This window comes from Eumetopias jubatus, unplaced genomic scaffold, assembly GCF_037043125.1.
Source record: "Eumetopias jubatus isolate StellerSeaLion01/CBP00866 unplaced genomic scaffold, mEumJub1_p1.0 scaffold_14, whole genome shotgun sequence".
In the NCBI taxonomy this organism is placed as follows: Eukaryota; Metazoa; Chordata; class Mammalia; order Carnivora; family Otariidae; genus Eumetopias; species Eumetopias jubatus.
This window is the reverse complement of record NW_028274820.1, coordinates 101,501,973-101,516,437: the sequence shown is the minus strand read 5'-3', so window position 1 is coordinate 101,516,437 and position 14,465 is coordinate 101,501,973.

The window sequence follows — 14,465 nt, the reverse complement described above, 5'->3', positions numbered from 1 at the left end:
AGTAACGTGTGATTATTGCAAGGGCTGGCTCGGGGCAGGAAGCAGGTCTTGGGGGTGCAGCTAGGCGGGCCTTTCCAGAGGATCTGCTTTCCAGATGAGTCAGGCCCAGGTGGACTGGGAGTTGTGGGAGGATGGTGCTTTGGTGAGTTCTCAGAGTGGCCACTCTGACAGGAGGCCTGCACCCCCCGCTATGTCCTCCTCCGGTGGGAGCACACGTGGGCCTCCCCTCAGAGACCTGAAGCCAGGAGACTCCGGAGTGAGGGTGGGTCTGGGGCGTGAAGGCCTTTATCTGGCACCGCCGGGAGAACAAAGTGGTACCTTTCCTGGGGCTTCCAGTCGAGTCGGGGAGGAGATGTCACACAGTCTACACAAGGCCCCGAGGAAGAGACCTGGGCTCTTGGAGGGAGTAGCACGTGGCCTCCTTTGAATTGAGGTGTCCAGAAAATCCCTTCTTTCTCACAAGTGATGTTTGAGCTGAGACCTTGAGCTTGAGCCTGGCAAAGGGTAGAAGTCAGTCTTGCTTCTCAGTGTGGTCCTGGGCCCTGCAGCATGGCACTCCCTGGATGTTTGTCAGAAATGCAGAATCTCAGGTTGGCCCCCAGACCTAATAAACCAGAATCTACATTTTTTTTTTTTTTTTTAGATTTTATTTTTAAGTAATCTCTATACCCGACGTGGGGCTTGAACTCACAACCCTGAGATCGAAGGTCGCATGCTCTCCTGACCGAGCCAGCCAGGCGCCCCTCAGAATCCCAGAGATCTGTATGCACATTAAAGTTAGAGGAGCACCAGGCAGAGGCCCTGAGGCAGAAGTCAAGATGTGTTCAGTTCTGAAATACATCTGGAAACCAAGTTGCCGAAGTGTATCTTGACTGACGGATCTGGCCCTACATTGACTGCAGAAAGTAGTTCCCTGGGAGAGAATTGACCCCAGGTCGGTTAGGGAGCTTGTAGACGGGTGAAGGAGCCAGGCAAGGAAGCAGATTACGGTCCGTGTGACTGGGGGCCACGGTGAGGAGTGGGTTTGGAGGGTGTGGGAGCCTGGAGGAGCCACACTGCCCCAGACAGGGAGCCGAGGGGAGGGGGAGGGGGTGAACTTCCCATAGCCTTTGGGAGGGGACAGGCATCAAGTGGCAGGGCGGCCGCTGTGTGTGTCGGGGGGGCTGAGGTTGGGGGTCCGGAGGGTGGGCCTCTCGCAGGAAGTCAGGAGTTTGACCTTAATCTGAGCATTCTGGTGGGGAACCACTGATGACTTGAAGCAGGGATAAGGTACGACGATCAGAATGAAATTTTAGTAATGAGAGTGACAATTGATCCTTACCGGACACAACAAAAGCCAGACCCCGTGTTGAGAAGTGTTGCCCGGTGGCGTGCTGCAGCGATCTGTGAGGCGGGTGCTGCTGTGCTCATTTCTCAGCCGAAGAAAGGGCAGGAGGGGTCGGCTAGCCCTGGGCGCGTGCAGAGCGGGGCTCGGGGGCAGGCCCCCTAGTCACTGGGCTGTGGCCTCCCCCTGGTAGAAAACCCGGTCTGGTAGCAAGAGCTAAGGGGGCTGCAGGGAGATGGGCTGCATGAGGAGAACCGGCTCCAGCAGGCTAAGGAGCAGGGGCTCCAGGCTGATGGAAAGTTGAGGGTAGGTGAGGGAACCCCAGAAGCTGGTATGTCATGCAGGTCTCTGAGTTGAGGTTTTGTTACTTAATTAGGAACCGTCTCAAGCACAGAAACGAGAATTGTATCCTCAATGCCCTTTGCACCCCTCCCGCTTAGAACAAATACCAAAAGTTTGCTGCATCTTCTTCTTTACCTGTGGATCCCCCTTCTTTCCTCGAATGACCTTTCACCCCTGCCCACTTGAGAGTGCTTTTCCTACAGAACCACACAGTGCTGCCAAAATAAAGGATTTCACATAGTACCCAGTCTGTGATCAGATGTGCCCGACGGCCGCAGAAACGGCTCTTCACTGTTGATCTGTGAGGCTCCTTGGCAAACAGGGTCTGCGCTCCGGGTCTGTCTTGTGTGAGCAGCACCTGTTTGCTTTTCCCTGCAGCTTTCACGCAGCGGAAACAGTGACAAGGGATCAGATAAAGGAATCTGTTGTTCGTGTCGCATGTACAAGTTTGAGGAATGTTCGACGTTCACTGTCTCGGTGGTGTATCTGGGAGGTACATGGACACCTGGAGAGATCTGAGCGTTGGATAACCGTACCGAATCCTGAAGGCTGAGCAGAGGCGCCACGGACTGGGTGCTTGCTAGGTATCCAGGACCTGGCGGGTGCTGTTATTAAAGCCCTAATCCAAGCTGACCCTACTCTTCACCTGTGTGACTCCGGGCAAGTTACCTAACTCCTCTCCGGGCTGATTTTCCCATCTGGAGGATGAAGACCCTGCCTTTGCAGGGAAGCGTTAAGGGCCCGGAGCGGTATTGTGTGCACGGGCTCAGGTCGTCTCAGGCACGCGATGATCGCAGGTAGGGGACTTGCTGAGTCCCAGGCTTGGAGTTCTCGTTAACAAAGGCACGCCGTTCTTATAAGTGATTGTAACCCCATGTGCTCCAACTTCATGATGGGATTCCCGGTGCATCAGAGAGGCACTTGGTGAACAGAACATCAGACACGAACGTGAAGCTTGGCGGAGCTCTGAAATGCTCAATTTCGGGACTTTCCATTTATGTGGGAAATACTCATCTCTTTATCTCTCTGGCCTGTTCTGATGGGCCAGGATGGGGCCATTGACCGTGCATTGTGCAGACAAGGTAGACCCTAAATGGAGGGTTTGGGTCTGTTGGTGGGTATAAAATGCAGATTCTTTGTGAACCCCGGTGCTGGCCTATTCTGGAATCAGATCCAGCAGGTTTGGAGCCTACGAGCAGTTTTCAGAAGTTCCCAAATACAATCACATCTCCCGCTGAAATGTAGGCAGGAGACAGATATCATGACCTCCATCACATAATGAAGGAGATGGAGGTCAGAGAGAGGAAGTCATTTGCCCAAAGCCATAGGGCCAGTAAATTGGCAAGTCGGAACTAGAAGTCAGAACCAGTGTTCTTTCCAAGGCCCCAGCATTTCCTAAGACGTGTTGGAAGAACATTTCTAAAGGAGATTAATAAATGCTCCATTAAAGACAAATTCTGTTAATGGCTTGGGAAATACTAAAACTAAATACATACATACATACATACATACATACATACATACATACATACATACCTACATACCTACATACCTACATACATACCTAAAATGTTAAATGGGGATCTTGTTGAAGGAGCTCTCAGAGCCTCCCTGAGCGTTCCAGGGACTCTGCGGGAGAGGAACTGACGACCTGGCTTCTTTAGCACAAACAACACAGGCCCACGGAGCTGCACGGTGACTCCCCCCCCCCACCAGCCCGTTCCCCTGGGCCCCGAGGAAGCATCAATACCTCCCCTAACCCCCTCTGTCCCCTGTCAATGTGGACGGGCCCTGGGGTGAAGGATGTGGGCCAGGAAGTGCCCCGGGAGCGCAAGGACACACCTGACCCTGAGCCCATCACAGCACACAGCTTCCACGGCCAGTTACAGGTGTACCCACAGGTCTTCCGAAGAGCCTTTCTGCTGGGGGCACGTAACTATGACAGTGTATCCTCTGGCACCTTGACTAAGGTAAGGCATCTCTCCTTTAAACCCATCTAGTTCCCACGTGGCAGTTGGCTGGCTCTGCCTGGCACGGGGCTTGGGAAAGCTAACATTCAGGGCGATGGGGGGCAGCCAGGTCTGAGCACACAGTAGCGAAACACTGAATGAATGAATGACCAGATGCCTGGGTCGACCAGGCTCGAGGACCCGGCAGGCCAGGGCTCCGTGGTCCCCTCCTCCCCTCCAGCTCCCACAGCTCACTCTGCCCTTGGCGCGCCCCAGAGCCAGCACAGTTCCCCATTCACCGTGTTCCCACCTTCGATTATGGAGATACGGTGGCAGAGAGAGCGGGGCGGACAAAGGACCACTTGTTCGTACGGTGGAGAAGGGGCCTTTTAGAAAGTGATGGCTATTGCTTGCAGAAGGAATCCTGTGGGAAAGAAGCCCTCTGTATTCTTTCCAGCTTTTCTTCTATATAAAAAGGAAGGGTGAGCTCAGCTCAGGTTGGATTGAAAACGGATACCTCGATCACAGGTGTATAGGAATCATGAATCCCCCCTCTCCCTGCCTGCTACAAGAGTGTCCTACCTGGAAATCACAGATAACTGGGGTTGGCTGGAGACTTGAGGGAGCCTCAAGGTCAGAGGTCAGTCAAACTCCAGTGTTCAAGGGGCCTGACGGGTAAGTGAACTGCCCATGTGGGTGATAGGGAGCGGTGGTGACCAACCAGGGCACACTTCTGATTCTGTCCCACCTGAAGGGGGTGCTTGTTGCCCATGGCAATCTGGCCCTGCTGTTGCTGTTCTGATGTTTGTTTTTTTTTTAAAAGAAAAGCCAGAATTTCAATGTGCAATCTTCCAGTTTTTCAATATTGGATCTACTTCTAATTGTGGTAGCAATACTATGTGGGCCAAGGAAAAGGCTTCCAAGGGCCGGATTCAGTTAGAAACTGCAGACTTCAGGAAAACCCCACTTTGTTTTTCCTGTTTTATAATCACAAGAAACAAACTAGCACAGAGGATGCCCTACGTGTAACAGAGACTTCAGAATCGAGTTTGTTCAAAAAAGCTGGAGATTTCAGTCTGGTGTTGGAATTTGGGCTGAGTTTGGTCGTGGAGTTGGATTGCTGGAACAGGGTATGGTCCATGCTTCACATTTAAACACAGGAGAGCTGCTCGGCCAGGCTGGAGAGCTCCATGGGTCCCCTCCCCAAGGTGGAGTCGTGCTGGTCAGTCTTCCTAGTACCCCTCTGCCCCCGTGGGAGCACCCCCACAGGGAGACCTGCTCTACCCCATTCCTCACCACCACCTTTGCTCACCCCAGCACTAGTTCCCTGAGGGGCTGGACTAGTGGGGCTCCAAGCCCACCCAAATCTGCTGTTCCTGCCAAAGTCTTGACCCTTCTTTCTCCCTCCTTTTTAGGAACCTAAGGCCTAGAGAAGAAATAGGTTTGCCCAAGTCCCAGAAGTGGCCCGGGGCACTTCCAAATACCCCAAACCACAGAGGGTTAGAAGCTACTGTCAGTGTGTTCTATTTCAAGGCCCTGGGATTTCCAGGCTCTCCCCCATTGCTGATTTAGCACAGGGTGTCGACTCTGCTGTCCCCTTCGCTGCCACCAGCCCAGGCTCCTGATGCCATGACCTTGTGGCTGCCAGGCTCCCAGCCTCCTCACGTGGGCCTGCGATTGTCACTCTGGTCACAGCATCTCCGCCTCCCCTCTGTCCCTTCTTCCCGCAGCTCCCCTTCCTCTGGGTTTTCAAACCCAGAGGGAACCATGTTCTTTTCACAAAGGGTCTGCTTACGCTACACGGTTGTCACTTAGGAGGTCAGAGAAAGGTGGCCTGGCTCTTCAAGGAAAGTTCCTGAGTCTGGTGGCTGGAGTGAGGGCGGAGTCCTAGCCCCACACGCACCAACAGCAGCGGATTGGCGGGTGGCAGCACCTTGTGTGGGACCGTGGGGAGAGAGGTGGAGGCAGGCCCTGGAGTTTTTGAAGGATTAAGAGGAAACCTGCCAAGCCACGGACGCGGGTTCTCAGGGAAGAGGGGCCCCCAGGTTTGCGTCCACGAGGCCATGAGAGCCAGGACTCAGGGCTCCAGGCCTGGCTTGTGCCTGGGAGTAGCAGTCACCTGCACCCGAGGGGCTGAGAACGGCAATCTGGGGGCCTCAGCGGGGAGCTCCTAGGGGGCCCCTCCTCACTCCTGGGTCCACGCCAGCCCCGGCACGGATCCGCTCAGAAAAAGCAAATCCAAGCAAGAACCAGTGCTATGAACAGAGTGTTTGTGTCCCCCTAAAATCCACATGTTGAAGCTTTAACCCCCAAGGTGATGGCCTTTGGGCAGTGGGGCTTCTGGGAGGAATTAGGTTTATTTTTTAATTTTTTTTAAAGATTTTATTTATTTATTTGAGAGAGAATGAGAGACAGAGAGCACGAGAGGGAAGAGGGTCAGAGGGAGAAGCAGGCTCCCTGCCGAGCAGGGAGCCCGATGCGGGACTCGATCCCAGGACTCCAGGATCATGACCTGAGCCAGAGGCAGTCGCTTAACCAACTGAGCCACCCAGGCGCCCAGGGAATTAGGTTTAGATGAGGTCTTGGGGGTCGGGCCCCATGATAGGATTATGCCCTTATGAGAAGAGGAAGAGACCCTGGCTTTCTCTCTCCCTCGTGTGAGGGCACAGGGAGAAGGTGGCCATCCACAAGCCAGGAAGAGAGTCTTCACCCAGAACTGAATCGGTTGGAGCCCGGATCTTGGACCCCCAGCCTCCAGAACCGTGAGAAACACATGCCTATTGTTTAAGCCCCCAGCCTGTGGTGGTTTGTTACAGCTCCCACGTCAGCTAAAACAGCCAGTATCTCTGGTCGGTGCCCGACCCTCAGGCCGGGGGCCGCTGAGGCCCGCAAGGGTCCGCCAGCTGGGTGCCACGGACCCCCTTGTTGTTGTTGCTGACAATTTAGTTTTATTTTCCCAGTTCAAAGGCAGGAGGGGCTTAAGGAGAGACATTGGATTTCTAACTAACTCTCCTGGTGGGTGGCAGTGGGTCATAAGAAGACTTCTCTGTATACCAGTTTCTCATATTCATACGATTTTAAGTGTCACCCCACCCCCGCATCACCCCAGTTTTGTTGTTCACTCATTTCCCTGTGACCCAGGGCAGTAACAGGTGGGGAGGCAATGAGTGGCTCAGACACAGGAGTGTCAAAAAGGTTTGCAACCTAGTACCTCCACTGTTTACTTAAGATAACATTAACAAGCGACTCTGCATCACCCCCACGGACCTGCCCCCTACAGGTGGGCCCTCCCTCCCTGATCCAGCCCACCTGGGAAGAAGGGAGGGGAGGAAGGAAGGGAGAAAGGACGGACCCGCCCCACTTTGTGGGGTTGATGAGACTGCAAGTTGAAGGGTCAAGGGAGCCCAGAACTTACAGATGGCCCCAGCGGAGGGTTCAGAGCCTGCAGGACAGGGTGGGAGGTGACAGGGAAGCAGGGAGGTCAGTGGATGGGCCGTCCTGGGCCAGGAATCGTAGACTCAGACTCGCTGCTCCAGACCCAGCCTGCCACTGCCCAGCTAGTTACTAATGGGGACAACCCCCAAACCACTTCCAGCCTCGTTTGTTTCGGCCGTAAGACTAGAAAACACACTGCCAATCCTACACCTTCACAGGCTTGTCACGAGGACCAAATCGAATGGCTACGGTTCGTTGAAAGCATTTTTTAACATTGAGGTAGAATTCACAGAACATACAATTAACCATTGTAAGTTACAGTTCCGTGGTGTTTTCCACACTCGCACTGTTCTGCAACCACCACCTCCATCTGGTCCCGACACGTGTCATTCGCCTGAAAAGGCAGCTCCATGTTCTTTAAGCGGTCATTCTTGCAGCGCCTACCAACCTCCAGTCTGTGCTCCGTCTCTATGGATTTACTTATTCTGGAATCATCCACGATGGACTCATCCATGGTGTGACCTTTTGTGTGTGGCTCCTTCCACCTAGCATGATGTTTTCACGGTTCACCCATGTGGTGGCAGGTGTCCTTCTTATGGTTGAATAATTTTCCACCGGAGGGACATCGCGTGTTTTGGCGATCCATTCGTGCTTTGCTGGATGCTCAGAGTGTTCCCATGTTTCAGCGGCTGTGAAAAGTGCTGCTGGGAACGGGTGTGTGTGTGTGTGTGTGTGTGTGTGTGTGTGTGTGTGTGTGTGTGTGTGTATTTGAGTGCCTGCTTGCAACACCTTGGGGTATCTGCCTAGGAGTGGAGCTCTGGGTTGTGTGGTAACTCACGTTTAACTCTCTGGGAACCATTACACTGTTCAGTTGAAAGCATTTTTGTGAAGTCAGGAATGTGCGAGGAAGTGTATATCACCACCTCGGTCACCTTCCCCTGGGCACACTCTAGTCTGCCATGTTGTCTTTTTAAAAACTGTCCCCTGGGCCTTGGCTACCACCTGACCAGAGCACACCTCAGAGGAACAGTGACAGCCAACTTCTGTGTAATTATGCTAGTGTTTGCATTTTTACTTTGTGAGATTCTCTTACCTGGTATCTGCTCAGATTTTTTTTTTTTAATTTTTAACTGAAAAGGGGAACTTGAGCTCTGTTCATTTGTGTCCATTATATTGCTAGTTTGTATCAGAAACTGAGGCACAAGCAAGGTAGGTAACTTGTCCAAAGACACATTGCTGGTAGATGGTCAAATCTAGTACCCAGATGATGTGATAAGAGCCCATGTTGTAAATCTCTGGTGCCTTCCTGATTCTCACAGCATATTGCCCATGGTGCCATCAATCTAGGGCCATCTTCATTCACGTGGTTGACGAAAACAGATTAGACAGGATCTGGCCAAGGAACAAGCCCATGGGACAGCACCAGTGCCCCTCTCCCAGGATGGGATTTATCCCTACCAGCAGCCTCTGAGCCCGATTGTGGAATCCCTTCCGGCCCCCTGAACCCAACCCACACAAAGGCACAGTAAGAGACTAATCAGTTGAGTCAAACACCAATTGTAAACACAGAAATTAACTATTTTGGTGTGTGAATTTTTCTTGTTAATTTCATCTTGCCTCCCAATATAAATCTACCTCCTTAGTAATCCATTCTAGAATCTTGCTAGAAAGCAACAGCGATTCAGAGGTTGTCTATAATTTATGAAACTCTTACTCTCTTTTCTCCTCTTGAAAATTAAGACATTTCCCTAGGTCTAGTTTCCTGGGATTGTTCATTCTCCTTTATTCTCATTTATTCATTCACTCAACATGTTTACTGAGCACCTGCTACGTGCCAGGCACTGTACTAGGCACCAGAAGGAATCAGACAGGCATTCTGCTTTTGTGTCAGCACCCAGGGGTGTGTTTTGTCTGGGTGGGGAGCTGCCTGCCCTCCTGCCCCCGCCTGGACTGCACTTTTACAGTTGGGTCTGCTCTTCCTAGGGAGCAAAACGGAGCTCCAAACTCTGCTGCCCTGCACCTTCTGTTCCAGAATATTCCTATCCTTCCTTGCTCCACATTCCTCCCTGCGTCCTCTGGTTGGTCTTTGCATTGAGGGTGCATTCAAAGACCCATTGAACTTTGGGTCTTTCTGAGTGTCTTTCTGACACTTTTACAGAAATCTTTTCCACTTGCCTTCACCGTTGCTTCTGACCTTGGGCTTCTGTCCTTTGTCCCTTTAATTTCTGAAGTTCTAAGCAGCATCCAAGGGTTTGGGGGTGTTGCAGATGCCTTCTCCTCCTGTTCCTGTAGTGGTTTCTGTTTTTTATCAGTTGGGGTTTTGAAGGAGGAGGATGGGGATCTTGGGCAATGGGGGAGGCATCTCTGCCCTTCTGAAGGGAGCAGACTCTGCGAGGATGGAAGAGCGGCTTCTTCCAGGGCGTGGAGCTCCGGGGGCGGTGGTGGGGGTTACAGATCCAGGGAAGCACAGACAATCCGCTCCACCTCCATACCTCACGGGGGCTGTCCCTCGGGTCACATGAGGTAAACAGCCAAAGGAGGTCATTGCTGATTGGGCAGCTCTCCCAGAACCCTAGGCTGGCGGGGCTGCTCTAGACAAACAGGACTTGAAAAGAGACGCCCCGAGATGCTAATTTTGCATTCTCTTTCCCAGGATGCTCAGCAGTGCTTCTGATTCTGGTTGTCAAATACATTTATGCTATCCTTGATAACTAGATGCACTGAGGAACTCTTAGAGGATGCATATAATTGATACCGTAAACATAGTTATTTCTAAACAATAACCGAAATGTCACTGTAAGCTAAAAATGATCAAATCCTTCAGTTTTAAATACTCCAAGCGGTCGCCATAGATCTTGGCTGGTCCGAAGGTAGTGAGTTATCTCAATTGATTGTTCACAGTCAGTTACAGATCGAACTCCTTGTTCTACTCTTTCCCCCCTTCTCACTACTGCACTCGACTAGTCTTTTGCAGAGCTGCCCCCCTCTACATATTAAATACGTTGTCCCTTTTTTCTATTTAAAAATTTTAAGTCAACACTACAAAGTAGTGCTGCTATGTTTGTATCATTGAAATAAGAGCTGGGGATACAAAGAAGTATTTTTAAATATAGTCTTTTCCCTTGAGGAGCTTATGATGAATTTGGGGAAGCCAACACAGACCCTCCTCCCAGCCCCCAAAATCAGATAGAGATGATGAAGATAGTATATATTCTAGGAGATCCAGGAAAGGAAATAAAAAGGCTTTTATCTTTCCCACTTTTTAATAGAGTAGGTTCTTTTTTCATTCAACAAATATTTACTGAATACCTGCTACATGCCAGTAACTGGGTTTTTTTTCCTTTCTTTTCCAAATTTTATTTAAATTCTAGTTAGTTAACATACTGTGCAATATTGGTTTCAGGAGTAGAATTCAGTGATTCATCACTTACATACACCACCTCGTGCTTATCATGACAAGTGCCCTCCTTTATGCCCATCACCCACCCACCTCCCCACATCAACCCTTAATTTGTTCTCTATCGTTAAGAGTCTCTTACAGTTTCCCTTTCTCTCTCTGTCTCTCTTTTTTCCCCTTCCCCTGTATTCATCTGTTTTGTTTCTTAAAGTCCACATGTGAATGAAATCATATGGTATTTGTCTTTCTCTGACTTATTTCACTTAACATAATACACTAGCTCCATCTATGTTGTTGCAAATGACATGCTTTCATTCTTTTTGATGGCTGAGTAACATTCCAGTGTGTGTGTGTGTGTGTGTGTGTGTGTGTGTGTGTGTGTGTGTGTATCTCACACATCTTTATCCATTCATCAGTGGATGGACACTTGGGCTGCTTCCACAGTTTGGCTATTGTTGATAATGCTGCTATAAACATCCGGGTGCATGTCCCCCATTGAATCTGTATTTTTGTGTCCTTTGGGTAGATACCTAGTACTGCAGTTGCTGGATTATCAGGTAGTTCTATTTTAGAGTGGGGTTTTATTTGATTTCTACATTCCTTATGTCATTTGCAAACCAAACCAAACCAAAACAAAAACCAAAGGAAAAGTCTTTGAAGATATGTAAGGATTTTTAAATGTTTTGAATATCAGTAGAATGAGAGACTAATATTTGATGATACAACACTTAATAGGCAAAATCAGGAGACATTTCAAAGTTGACAATCCTGTTAAGTCTTGAAGAGATATGAACATTCTGAAGAAGGAAACGTTTTGGAAGAAGAAAAACCAAATCCAAGAGTCTGAAAACAGAGAAGAAGGTAGAGAAGGGCAGAGTATATTGTGGGACACCCAGGTGAAGCCTCAGAGCCACTTTGTCATCCTGGTTCTGCCCTTATGTTCTTGTGTAACCGTGGGAAACCCAGTCAGCTGCCTCCTCATCTGAAAGTAGGGGCCATAACACTGATTCACCTTTCTCCTAATTCCTTTTTTTCTTTTTTAAGATTTTATTAATTTATTTGATAGAGCACAAGGAGGCGCAGCACCAGGCAGAGGGAGAGGGAGAGGGAGAAGCAGAAGTGGACTTCCCACAGAGCAGGCAGCCCGACGCGGGGCTTGATCCCAAGACCCTGGGATCATGACCTGAGCGGAAGACAGACGCTTCACGGACTGAGCCACCCAGGTGCCCCGGAAGTGTAATTCCTAACAGCATCAGAAACAAAGTGTAGTACCATGTGCTGGACACAAATGTGTATCTAATAAAGGAAGCTATTTGGTTTGTTCTCATAGGTAGGTGTAGGCAATCCAAGGTACCTTGAGAACACACTGGATTTCCCTAATGCTTCCGTGATTACTGTCTTGGGTAGTCTCAAGGTGACTCCACAGGGAGGTAAGGCAGCAGCGTCAAGAGCAGCTCCCTAGGATTTAGAGAGACCAAGGGCTCCCGGTGAGTGTTCTCAATCTAAATCTTACGTCCTTTCCTGTATACCTCACTGCTTCCTCGGTAATGGATATACACATAGAAGGCGAACCACCTTACTTACAGTGGATCGTTCAAGCCAATTGATGATGCTATCATCATATACCAGCAATTAACACAGGATTATCATGTCTGAAGAATAATAAGTGATACTCTGAGAAAACAGTATGTTGGCCAGGGCCAATGCTGTACATTTGTCAAAGAAAACCCTGTTTGTATTGTATTTTATAAGGTGCAAAATATTTTCATATTATTTATTTCACAATATGCTTTACAACCCAGTTAGGTTAGTGTGGCAGACATTACCATTTCACAAATGAAGAAACTGAGGCTCTGAGAACACATGGGTAACTCAGAGCCCACCAAAGAGTTTGTTACTTGTGGGACCAGCATAACCTTTCTTCTTCAAGCGATCTCTCTGCTACCCTCCAATGAAAAACCCACAAAGTGGGGTGCCTGGGTAGTTCAGTCTGTTAAGCCTCCAACTCTTCATTTTGGCTCAGGTCCTGATCTCAGGGTCCTGGGAGCCAGCCCTGCGTCGGGCTCTGTGCTCAGCTGGGAGTCCGTTTGAGATTCTCTACCTCCCCCAAACTTGCTCTCTCTCTCTCAAATAATAAATAAATCATAAAACAACAACAACAACAAAACAAACAAACAAAAAACCGGGCACCTGGGTGGCTCAGTTGGTTAAGCAACTGCCTTTGACTCAGGTCATGATCCCAGGCTCCTGGGACTGAGTCCCGCATCCGGCTCCCTGCTCAGCAGGGAGTCTGCTTCTCCCTCTGACCCTACCCCCTCTCATGCTCTCTCTATCTCATTCTCTCTCTCAAATAAATAAATAAAATCTTAAAAAAAAACTGACAAAGAAACAATGGCAACAAAGCCATAAACCAAGTGCTGTAGTGTCCCAATCAATGGAAACATGGCCTTCAAATGCAAATCTAGGTAATAACACCAGACAAGGTTCAGGGGATATAAGTAATTGGTGGTGGAATAAATGTGAACATGGACACAGAGACACTTGAGAGCAGAGTCAATTTCTCTGACCCTAGGAAAATCTCATCCCATAGGCTAGGGGACTGCGTAATCCCATCAGTCTTGATGATATGTATCTCCTCTCCCGAGGATTCCTAACCAGATAATAATACCTGCAAAGCAATAATGAATGGCCAGCCCAGAGTAATAGAACAACTCCAGAAAGAGAAGAGTTCAGGGTTACTTCTTTCCAAGACTCATGTGCCTAAGATATGGTTGCCAAATAAAATACAAGATGCTAAGATAACAATCATTTTTTTAGTATAAGTATATCCCAAATATTGCATGGTATATTCTGCTATCATTGCGTACACTATAGTTTGAAGCCAAAACGATCTTGATTTGCAAAAACCTGGAATGTGAAAAGAGAAAGGGGATTTTTTTCAATACCAAAATCTTGATGTTTTACTAGAAAAGCAAAGCTTGGTGGGCCCAGGGCTTAGAGCTAATACCATGAACCACAGAGACCGCGGAATGCATAAAGCTGCATGGGCAATTTGTCTAGGGCTCAGAACAGTAAAGCATCCCTTCTGCCATGCCATTACAGCCTTGGGATTTCCTTTGTCACCTTTCTCTGTGTTTTCTATGAACACAGACAAACTTACAGATACGTACATTGTTTTTCTTTATAGAGTGACACAGAAGCATGCTATGCAAATTAGTTTGCAACTTGCTTGTGCTCTTTCCACTGCACTATGCTACCCCTTACTCTCCTGCCCTCTCTCCTGCACACCTGACATTGGGGATAAGGAGGCGCATGAGGCATGGTTCATTCCCTAGGTCACCTAAACCCTGGCTCTCCCTCTTCTCAAGAAACAATCTGGAGACAAGGGGACCTTCTTTTTCAGCATGATCCATGCAGACCCATAAACGCTCAATATGCTGCTGCCCAGTAGTCATCTCTGCTGGCAGGTCGTCGTCGTGCACAATGCGTTTACCGGTGTGTTTAAGAAACCGTCGGGCAGGAGCTAGTACTTGGCTGGCCTGTAGGGGGAAAAATATATATATTTTTTTCTCCCCGCCCCCGCAGCAAAAGGCCAGTCAAGTGAAGCAGTGGGAGTGGAGAAGGAACAAAGAAATCTGTAACTGGCTGTGATCAATTAATTGTAAACACCACTGCACTCGGACCAGCCAGAAGAGAGGACCGCACTGCCATTTATATAAGTCTCCAAAGTTCCATCTTCTCCACAGTTATGGTGATTATAGTAAGGATTACTTTTAAACGTAGAAATATAAGCTTTATATATAAACCACGTATTTTAAAGACAAAAACATGAAACAACTTTATCGGGGAAAAAAGGCTTTCCCTCTTCAATGGAGTTAAAAGAGCTCCGGGCCATGCTGCTCAGGGCATTGTGGGTGATTTGCATGCAAACAAGCAGCAGCCACATCCACCAGAATCCAAAAGGTGGGTCCTGGCGGTTCTGTTAAGTGCGCCGAAGTGACACGATTTGTCTTAAATC